This window comes from Phodopus roborovskii, unplaced genomic scaffold (assembly GCF_943737965.1).
Source record: "Phodopus roborovskii unplaced genomic scaffold, PHOROB, whole genome shotgun sequence".
Taxonomy (NCBI): domain Eukaryota; kingdom Metazoa; phylum Chordata; class Mammalia; order Rodentia; family Cricetidae; genus Phodopus; species Phodopus roborovskii.
This window is the reverse complement of record NW_026125542.1, coordinates 113,699-125,462: the sequence shown is the minus strand read 5'-3', so window position 1 is coordinate 125,462 and position 11,764 is coordinate 113,699. Positions and strand designations below refer to the sequence as shown.

Here is an 11,764-nt window from a genome sequence, read left to right as displayed (position 1 = left end):
ACCTGAGATTTGCTGTGTTGCCTCGAGTGTGCCAAGTTATGAATCCATAACTCTTACTGTTTGAACTCTCCAATAGAGGATCTTTAGGTCACTGCAATTCTGCTTTATTTAAAACAAAACCAAAAAACCAAAATCGAAAATCTTAAAATAATGTCCAGGATTCTAGAATTGCCTTTGCAAAACTTTAATGTTCCAATAGAAAATACATGCCGATTTAACTAATTGGTCCAAGCAGGGTAAAATAGCACGATTTGTAGGCCTATCATTTTAGACAATCAGGAATGATATCCTCCAGCAAGTTTTGTAAAACATCTGTAAAGAAGACATCAAGCCAGTATAATATGGATGCTTCATCACTATGACCCTAAGCATTCACAAGAGCCTAGAGTTGTGTTTACAGCACTGAAGGAAGGTGACTCCAACAATCATGACAGCTGTACAACTGGGAACTCCATTAGGAAGTCCCTGTCCAGATGTTACCTTTTGAGCACATTATGAAAATATTCTTTTTGAATGGATTCTAAAGCTTGCTCTAAAACAATACAAAACAATCTATTAAAAAACAGATACAAGAAATACTGCAGTAATAACAAAGGCAGTTAAAGCTATTTCCTCCCTCAAAGAGGAGCCTGCATTCTTTTCTGGCATCACCGAAACAAAACAAGTTTTCCCATTCTTACCATCAACACCAACTACTTGTAAGCAGAGCACATAAACCCTATGAAAGATCGGAGTTTGTGAGGCCTTCATCAGTCAGGCACACTTGGCATGTGCTCGGAAGTGACAGTGGGAGGAGCCTTGTCAGAACATCCACGATGGAATCAGGCTCCCGAACATCTGTGCCTGCTGCAAATCTAGTCAACACCGATGGTGGCGGGGAAGAATGTTCGCCAAAGTGCTAAGACACCCCAGAATCACCAGTCTGAGAAGCGGCAGGGACACATTCAGAGCCTTGGGACCTGCTTTGTTCCTACTGGGGCTTTCGTACCTCCAACACTACATGGGTCTGAAAGCACCACATCAGGTCCAGGCCTTCCAACTGTGGTGGGTGGGGAGTAAGTCAACCAAGGCGTCCCCGGTGCTGCACAGGTCACCATGTAACGATGGGACCGAGAGGGCACTGATGGAGCAAAGGGGATGGACGATCGAAGGGTCCTAGAGGAAAAGGTTCCCTCAAAGTCTAGAATAAACCAGAACCAACTGAAAAACACAGAATGTGCATCTGAAGGCGACATTCCCTGATGGACGGGTGAGCTGGAGAAACTGGAAATCATCCTAAGACACTCCAGAGTGATTGAAAGACTTCTGGCCCTGCTGGACGCTTTTAACTCGGGTAAAAAATATTTTGGGGGTAGATAGGTGCTAGTAGCAAAGTGTCTTCATTCTAAAAACTGGAATGGACAATAGTGGGTGAGCACTTCTGCAGCATTAACTCTTAAATACCATTGGTAAATATTCATTTTAGTAAAGTGCTTGGCGCTTTAGCTGTTATAATCTTATTTGCAAAAGGTGCCATTAAGCATTTTGTAAAAAAAAAAAAAAAAAAAAGATAAACCTTTATTTTATTTTTTCTCAGAATTCATTGGGAAGTCTGTACATCTTGAGCCTTCTCTTTCTTGGGTGGACTGCTGCCTCTCATCCATCTCACAATGACCCCTGAGCCCGAGCTTCTACTCCCTTCACTCACCATGAATCCTACACGCTTGTCCTGTCTATCACGGTCCTTATGCTCATGCTGTCACCATGCCCGCTTATCTCTCTGCTGGACATGAAGCAGACAAGACTGCTTCCTCACTAGGATGCTCTGAACCCACGACGTGGCACTCTACACACACCTGATTACTAAGCATTCCACCCATCCAAAAAAACTATGGCTTCAATTCACAGAAGTTCAGCAAACCAGGGCTTTCGAGTTCTTGAGCTAAGCTCAAAAGATTTGCCCAGGGGCCCAGAAGAGTTCGTCAACTTTTGCGACCTTACCATCACGGTTCTCCTTCACGGCCCCATTTTGGAACTGGGTTTCTTTTCTTCAAAAACTCACTTACGTGAAGATGCTATGGCAGCAGCCTAGCGTGAATCAGACCATGAGTTCAACACCCAGGACAGTCCCAAAGGAAAAAAACCCAAAAAACAAAAAACAAAAAAAAAAAAAGCAAGCCACTCTTCTAAGATTAGTTTCCATAAAACTAAGGCCCGAGAACCACCAGAAAACAGAACTCTTGGCGGCAATTACATAGTTTTACACTTGTTTGATAGAAGGAAGTGAAAGTGACCCTGTATTCGAATGACTTTCAAACACAATGACTCTGAAGGCACTGCCATGAAGCCACTCGGAAGCAGCGCCTAAGCCTCAAAGTAAGTGCACAGCTGTGCACTGGGATAACGTATTTTAACGCTTGTGTTTTGCCAATTTCATGCTACACCAGACTGCTCCGGTCTTTTGCTCAACTTCCAGAAGATGTGGCAGAACGGTGAACCGCCAGCTGGATAGTGCTGATCGCAGAGCAGTCTCCGATGCTTCCAGATGGTGGGGCCTACAAAACTGACACACTGCGAGAGTTCAACTGAGCCACGATCAAAGTAGGCCACATTGGGGGTGAACCTGGGAAGAAGCAGAATTCAAGAATAACGATCATTCTTTACGATGTATTGTGTCCTCTGCAATGCCTGCAGAGGGTTCGAGATAGTGTAAGAAGTCGTGCGGGATGAAGCTGAAGCTATACCTACATTAAAGCAAGCACAGCATAACTAACAAGCGGAAATTCCAAGTTCAGAGGTAAGGTGTCAGACTCAAGCTTTGAGCCCTCTTTCGCTGGAAACCTCCCAGTTAGAAAGATCTCGAACACTTCTTTGGACATGTTCCTTACATTCCTCCTTGGGTGCTGTGAAGCACCAGAAACTATCAACCGCTCTTTGGGAAGTGGTCCACAACCAGTTAAAACAGCACTTAAAATAAACATGACGGCACGTTACCTAACGGCCGAGGCCACTCCTCTGTGAAACAGTTGTCCCGTACTCTTAACCACTCTCCGGTGTCTTTATCAAATACTTGGAGGTCTTTTATTTTTCCTAAGTCAGCAACCCACACCTGCAAAAAAGCAAAATCGTGTCAGCTGGAAGAGACCCACACCATGAGAAGAAACTGGCTGATAGGAGATGTCATTCCTGTTAATATGTTTCTCATACTGGTTAATGAATAAAGCACCCTGTTGCTTCAATAGGAAAGCAAGATAAATTAGGACAGCTAGGAAACAAAGAGGATTTAAGAGTAGTAAAGAGTCAGCGTGGAGAAACTGGAGAGCCAGATGGAGCCCACTCCCAAAGTAAGGTAGAAAAGCACGTGGAAATATGTGGATTAGCAGAAATGGGATTTAATGGCAAAATGAAATCTAATGACTGAGGGGAAACCTAATATCTGACCAACAACAGCATATCAAATACAGGATACAAGTGTGTTAATTGGGAGCTGGCTCGGTGGCGAGTTCAGACCAGCGGCGGGGAAAAAGACGCACTCACAGGCTACTTTTAGCTGGCTCCACATCATTGCTCTCAGTTGGTGTGTGAGGACCTTAGGGAAGATGGCATCCATAAACTCCATGTTCAGGGGGGGTTCGACACCTCATCTGAAATGCACTGTGAGGGGTGAATTGCACTCAGTCAGCTGGGCATCTGCCTCATGCCCGGAGCCAACAGGGGCAGGTTGACCACATTAAACACGCAAGTAACTAAAGTCGTGATCCACCAGCCCGGTGCAAAAGATCAGGGGCCCTGACAAAGGGGCAGACTCAATCATCCATCTAACAGCCATCACCATCAATGCACAACTTCAGGCTGGCTCCCTAAGCCTAGGTCACAACAGAAAAGCAACAACCTGGGAAGAACTCTGACTGTTCCACTTCCCACTATTATCTGTTGCTACTGGGAGCGGGTCCAAAGGACAGAATTCCTGAACAACAGGCAACTTAAGCGTGCCACTCAAACTTACAACATAATAGGTTTGATTTGATTTTTATAGCCTGTAATGAGTTACTAAGGCACTCGTGTAATAAAACCAGTGTGCTCCAGGTTTGTTTCTTAGTCACAACATGGGAATCCATGAATTTATACAATTCTAGGATTCACCTGACAGCACTGGTCACACCTGGCGAATCCTTCTGTTCTTGGGTCTGTATGTGGGAAAGACAGCTTTGTCTTCATTGGTGGGGGCCAATGTGCAGCTCCTTTTCCAGGCAGGCACAGACACGGGACAGTGAACCGCTGGTGCTCAAGCCAGGGAGGCATCTCCAGCTCCCTCCTGCACTGGGGAGCAGCTCAGTGGTGGGAGGAAGTCACAGCCTGCTGGAAGACCCTGGGTCCACTATCCCCACTACAGCAGCAGCAATGGACAAACAAGATCCGCGATAGGTATATGAAGGTGGGCTGTCCTTTGTCACCCACTGAGCAATCTGGACTGTCCCTCCTAATGATCTTTTTTTCAGCTAGACTTTCTTCACCATAGTAAATTTGTGCATCTAGATCTCTCATGGTCTGCAAAAGTGCAATTTTTTTTTAAAAGCAAAATTAATAATAATAAACAGGACTAGCATCAAGAGAACGGAAGCTGACATGGCAATGTACATTAAAGGGCGGCCTGACCCACTGTTCGTGAAAATGTTGCTTCCATGCTGGTATGACCCTCAGAGCTAGTCGTGGAGATGGAAACAGAAGCTCCACTCAGCGCGTGTCACTGGAGCCTGCAGTCTACAGAGGAGCATCTGTGATAACGTAACAGCGGTGGCTGTATGTGCAAACAGTCTCTCATGAAACAGTGAGAATTTAAACACTGACGACGGAGATTTGCCTGTTGGGTAACCTCATGATCCGAAGAAGCGGTATCTCTGCTTTTGGATGAGGAAAAGCCTGGGGGGGAAATGGCTGGGGCTGGGAAGCAGGGAACAGTTCATTCCCTGGTGGGTGTGTTGTCCCCACGAAGGGAGCAGAAGAGCAGGGGTTTGTTTGTTTATCACAGCAACAGAAATATATGGAACACCCCACCCAGGCTCACTTTTTTAAACATGCCCACCCCACCCATGCATGCCATTCCAAACATAAGGAGACTGTGTCTTTACCAGACCAACTGAGTCAAGTGTAACACCGTGAGGTATGTTAGACTTGGCTGGTCCAACCTGTCATTCTCCATGCAGCGAGAGGATCATGAAATCTATAAATGGTAAATATATACAAAACGATGAAACATACAAGATACATATCACAATTAGTTATTAACATTTTGTCTGCAAACTGCAAAAAAAAATAAAAAAATGAGAATTACAATAAGAACCTGGTGGTACCACCTTTATCTCTCGTCTGTCTGGTTTGTGTTCCTTCTGATTTGGTCGCTCTGCCTGAGCTGATCTGGCTGACTTCTATGAAGCAATGTTCAGGATTCCTTCATCATTTCCTTCAAACTAGTTCCTTGGTACAGAAAAGTTCATTTGATTGTTCAAATTTCTTTTCTTTTCCTAGGACAGAATCCTATCATGTAGTCCTTAGCTGGCCTTGTGCCATGCAGTTCAGGCTGGCCTCAAATTTCTAACAATCCTCCTGCCTCAGTCTTCCAGAGGGCAGGAATTCACAAGGTGTTTACCAACTTTTACCTACTATTGTGTTTTCTGGTCTCCCTCTAGTCTCTGGAAGGAGGTCACTAAGTCTAGTGGACTATCGGCTAAAAATTCGAATCCACTCCTAACAATCGCACCTGGGAATGCAGTAGCGATTGGGTTGGGATTTTAAAGGTGCAGTTAAACTAAAGACCTTAAGGAATTATCCTGGATTTCACAGTAGGCCCTGAATCTTTAAAGGGAGATGTGGGGTCAGAGACACAGAGACCAAACAAAGAGGTGAAGAGTTACCTGTCTCAGCTGCAGGAAGCTGGCAGAGATCTGAGCTTCTGCTTCCCCAACATATGCAGGACAGGACATGCTCAGAAGTCCTTTAAAATTCTCAAGCACCTCCAGTCCTATGACCACCTGCTGGCTGTACTGAACCTTGCAGAAACCCCTAAACCGAACTGTGCTGTGTAGTCACCAATCTGTCTTCATGTCTAGCCCCTTTTTAACCTGCCTGCAATCTGGCTACAATATGTAAGCAACAAACAGATCAAACCACAGTTTTATAAAACTCAGGCATGGTCTTAGCAAGTTAAAAGCATTTACCTTGGGACAGCTTTATTAATCTGTTATTCAATCCCCATCTCCATCGACAATGTAAATCTCTCCTGTTCATCCTACATATAATTCTGCAGGGTTGTCAAACCGCAGCGGGTTCAGCCAGTTTGTCTCATCTTGCCTGGGGTTTCCCAAGACTTGAACAAGATCACCCAGGGAATTCATATTTTTTAACAGTATGACCGTAGGATCCTGTGAGAGACAGACAAGCTCCACCGATAGGAGCATTTGCTCAGCAGTGACATCTTCTATGAGCTACAGGCAAATCTTTCACTGGGCTGGACAGAATGGCAACAGAAGCCAACAACAGACTCCAATATGAAATGCGAGCAGGTGACAGCAAGCAGCCCTCATAAGGTCTGACCAAACCTGGTGACGAATTAATATCTAGTCACTCCAAAAATCAGGAGACTCTAAACACAAAAGAATACACAAAAATGCGGCTACACGGAAAACTTAGGATAATTTTTGCGTGTCCCTTTTGGAACACCCTGCTTATAAAATAAATCAAGAAGAAATAAACAAACAAACAAAAAACCAAAAAATCAAAGCAACTTATATCCAAAGCTTTTCTTTAGTCATCCTTGTATTTCCAGAAGTCAACAACAACAACAAAAAATTCTTCTATTAACCAGCAGATTTTTTTAATTACTTTTTTTCTAGTAGAAACAAAATCAAAATTGATCATTTCTTGAGAGAAAATAATTTCAATAACCTCGGACACTAAAATGACACCCACAAATTACAAAATAAAGCCAGAGCATGTAAGGAAACTATGCAGCAGTTTATCAGGAGCCAGGTTGAAGGCACAGAAGGCCATTAAGTAACCTTCAGGCATCCAAAGAACTGGTTTACCAGGAGTCAAGTCAGTCAGCCCGCACTTTACAGGTCCACCTGGAGTACACTTATTCAGCACTGGATCTAATCCGGAGCATTTCAAGTTTTCAGCCACAGAGAAACATAAACAATTAGATAAAGCACACCTCAAAGTTTCTAAGGACTTGGGAAGGAGGATGGAGTACTTATTAATTTTTTAAGTGGTTGACTTGCAGCCAAATCTTCATTGGAGGAAATCAATTCATTTGAAAATGGAAGACATAAAAATAGTTTCTGGGATTTGAGGGTGGAAAACAAGACACAATGGAAAGCCAAGAGCATCTGCAATGCATTTACTTCTGGGAACCAGTGACGTTTCAGCACTCTTCTTTTTAAATGACATGAATAGAATAAATTAAATATAAAGGGTCTTTCAAGTGAATTCCTGGGGACAGAGAAGACAGAAAACAATGAATCTCATTAAAGTATTGCATAAACTCATATACTTCCAAAAGGTTTTTTTTTTAACTTTATTTTCTGTATATGAGTGCTTGCCTGCATGTCTGTGACAGTACAAGACCAAACCAGAAAAGGGCATCAGCTCCCTGTTAACTGGAGTTACAGATGGTTGTGAGCTGCCATGTATTGCTGGGAAATGAATGCACCTAGATCCCCTGGAGAGAACAAGTGTTCTAAAACCACAGGGCATCAATCCCACTCCTAGATCTACTTATACGTTCAAGGCCAATGTTCTTAGGATTTAGAGAGAAAACTTCAGGGAATCCAAGCTGTAATCTCAACAGGGTGCCTCAGAGAAGACGGAGAAGAAACTGAGGAAAGCCATGAAGCTTAGAGGCACCTCATGCAGTATTCAGAGCAGCATGCCCAGACTTTGGCAAGCATTTAAAAGGATGAAAAAGAGATAAAAAGGAGAAAAGATGAAAAGTATTGTTTTTCTAAGTAAAGACTTAGAAAAGGGACAGCCTTAACTACGCTTTGACTGCCAATATTGAGATGTTCCAACATTTACCTTCCAAAATAAAGACTAAAGGGAAATGGATTGCCTGCTGCCATACCTGGGGCCCCAGAAATCTTTTGCATCCTGTGAACAAGACTGACAACAGTTGTACTCACAAAAAGCACACACCTTACCAATTCTAAAGTGGTGAGCCTTATCAGCACTGGGAAGCAGGATGTCCTTCAAGCCAAAGACATAACCAGACCAAGGGACTCTAGCAACATCCTCCCTGATGAGCCCATGCCTGCTGGACTGTCATTAGAAACTGACCCAGAGTGTTTGTTGTTGGAGGCACCAGCTCCACAAGTGGAGGGTGGTCTCTGCTAAGTTCCTTTGCAGCTGTGAAGCTATTGAGCCTACTTTGTTTCCCAACACTGTCAAGTAAAAACATCTCAGGGAAGAAGATTTCTGACACAGTCAAGTCAATGGAATGTTGCAACAGTTAGACATCCAGCTTCTGCAACCTTTCCTCTCTGGGGCAACAAACAGCAGCTTCTAGTTACTTCTGTTCACTCTTTAAAAAGGCAACAGATATAAAGGGGGAGTTAAGAGTCCAGTGATTTCCTTTAAAAACACTGGCATCTGGTTTGACTTTACAGAGGAGGTTAGGATTACTCGGAGAAGAGCAACTTAAGGTTCAAAGGAAAGATGTTGAACTGCGGGGTGGGAGGGTAATTCAGTCTACCAGGAAAATGCCTGTCACTCAAAGTACAGGACCTGGGTTCCAGATCTAGAACCATTTATGGAAAAACAAAACAAAACAATAAATTAAAAAACAAAAAGCCCACTGAGTATGCTTGGTGCACTGTAATCAGCATTGAGACGGGAAGAAAGGGAGATCCCTGGGGCTCACTGGCCAGTAAGCCTAGCCTGCCTTAGAGTTCCAGGCCAGTGAGAGGTCTTGTTTGCAAATGACAAGGCTGATAGACCCCCAAGGAATGACACTCTGGCCACAACCCTCCCACCATGCACGCCTACACACACACACACACACACACACACACACACACACACACACACACACACCCACTCCCTTAAGCAAGCTTAAAATATCATGATTAATAGCATCATTCAATTTCTTGATTCAACAGGAATGTGATGTAGATTTGTGAAATGTTGAAGAAATTATGATTAGATTCAGCAATGCTGGCCTTAAAACGTACAAGCAAGAACAGGGGCAAAGATCTGAATTCCATCTGAAGGCAATTTAATAGACAATACGACACATACCACTTCCTCGTCCGTGATCCAGACGGACTGTTCATATGGTGTGCTGGAGACAAATATACCATGGGGTGTGTCAACTGTATAATTCAGGCTCTGTGAGGAAATATCCATCCCTCTGTGAACACTAATACCATGGGGATGTTATCCCCTCCCTCTGAAGGCATACAAAAATAACTGCTTAGAATCACTTAATAGGAATGCTAACCCTTATTTTTGTCAGAGAGAAACCAAAATTAAAGGATAATTGAGAAACTTAGTAATGTGTAAAAAGCTAACTTCAAAGTAACTTAACAATAACATCTATTACATACAAATCTAAAATATGTAGTTGAAGCCAAGTCAAAATTAAGGTGCATAATTATCATAACATAAATGTAGTAAAAATAAATACAGTATAAATGCAATTGGCTATCTAGTGCGATAAGTCACTTTTGTTACTGTTATTTTTTTTCTTTTTCTTTTGTCATGCTCAGGTTGACTGTTCTTTTTTGCTGTAATAAAGTTGAATGTGCATAATTTATAAAGATATCTGTGGCCTAAGCAAGCCTGACAACCGGTTTCATCTCTGAAACCTTTCGAAGGATGGGAAAACCAAATCCCAAAAAGTTTCCTCATATCTCCACATTCACACTCTGATCTCTGCAACTCACCGGCTCACATACATTAAATATTCATTCTACTTACTTGAGCTACATAAACTAACCCGTTGAGGGAGTCAACTGCAACAGAAAATGTGGAACCAGTGAAGTATTCTGAATACTTGGGCCAACCCAAATCCAGCCGGAAAAGAGTATTCTCCTTTCTCCAGGGTATGTAAAAAGCAAATGTCCTAAAACCTAAAATAAAATAAACCTCCAGGTTCAGTTTTTCTTCAGGAAAAAAAAAAAAAAAAAAAAAAAAAAAAAAAAAAAAAAAAAAGGAAGTACAACGTGTCCCTATCTTTTGTTTATCTTTAAGCTTGCCTTCACAAGAAGGTAGCCAGAATAAGGCCAGATAAACAGGGTTTTATGTCTAAAGATCAAAACAACCACAATAAAAGTCTGCAAATGGCTCAAAAGTGTAGTAAGTGCTGGGGAAGAAAATCCAGTATGTATCTATTTTATAAAAGGCCGTATTTAGTTTTATTTACACGCATATGTGTGAGCCCGAGTGCTCACATGGTGCACCATGTACCAACAAAGGCCAGAAAGGGGCATCAGGTCCCCTGGAACTGGAGTGAGTTACAATGGGGTAAGTGAGCCCTCATGTTTGTGTTAGGAATCGAACCCTAGCCTTGTGCAAGAGCTCTCCAACCTCCGCGCTAACCCCTCAGCCCCGACACACATACGTTTTAATTCTAAGAGAAGGCAAATGGGCAGCTGTCGAGCCCCGGGAGCAGGTTTGGTGCCTCTGGGGTTGCAGCTCTCGGCGTCACCCACACCCGCCCGGCAGCCCCATCCCCGCTATTCACCAGAGAGCCACTGTAGCAGGCATGCAAAACCAGACAGGAAAGAAAGAGGACGGCGCCTCCCACGCAGACCCAGACTCTCGCCATCCTGAGGATCCGGGAGGCGAAGGACGGCGGGGGACTGAAGCCGCCCCCCCCTCTGGGACAGCAGAAGCCTGGAACGTAAAGCACCTGAAAACTAGACCAGAGAAACTTAAATTCCGCATTTCCTGCTCCTCTTTCCCCCGCCCCCGCCCCCCCAAGTCAGGTGCCCTGGAGTGTGACCCAGTGACCACCCCTTCCCCGCTAGGGGTGCGCTGCTGGCCTCGGGCTTCTTTCAGCCACTAGCCTGGTGGCGCCCGCAGATCTTCCTGACCGGCTTACACCGACTACTCTTTTAAATTTACATTCAATAATCAAAACTAGACCCACAAAACCCAAGAATATGGGGACTATGGACACTAAAACAATGACCAAAAAGCTCTTGAAAGGACTGCAGTCACATCCGTTTCGAAAGCATTCAGGCGGTTGCCGAGGATACCTATATTCCCACACTAGGACCCCACCCATTCATTCCCCCCACCCCAGCTGCGGTCTTTTGGGGCAATAGCGACCTAAGTGTCGGTGCACAGTTGCGTGCTAACGACGCGACGCGTTCTCTCGAAGGCCCCCCGGGAGTCGGTGGGGGTGGCTGGGGGTACTCCTGCAGGGCGCCCGGCCCTGTGCGCGCTGCGGTCTTCGAGGGTCTCCCTGCTCTAGGCTGTGTCCCGTTCGCCCCGCTCCTAGTGCGCCCGGACCGCCGGCCCCGCTCCGGAAGCTACGAAAACGGGTAACAAAGAACCTGCACGGCCGCCGGCTGCCGAAGCTGCGGAGCCCCGGGGGTCGGGCGGAGCGGCGGGGCTGAGCGCCTTCCGGGCCATGTGTCCCAGATCGCGGCGGTGAGCGGCGCGTGGCGCAGCGACCTTCCCCTCGGAGCGCCCGGCCCTCGGCGCCCTCCGGAGCCCGGTTTCTGCAAACGCCCCAGTCCGTGTGTGGAAAACCTACTGAAGTCTGTTTTTAAATAAAAACTTT

General features: G+C 44.8%; 1 pseudogene; it reads right to left on the bottom strand.

The window, feature by feature from the left end:
• Positions 1–988: 988 nt before the first annotated feature.
• Positions 989–10,824, bottom strand: LOC127216322 (NHL repeat-containing protein 3-like; annotated as a pseudogene).
• Between the last annotated feature and the right edge of the window lie 940 nt (positions 10,825–11,764).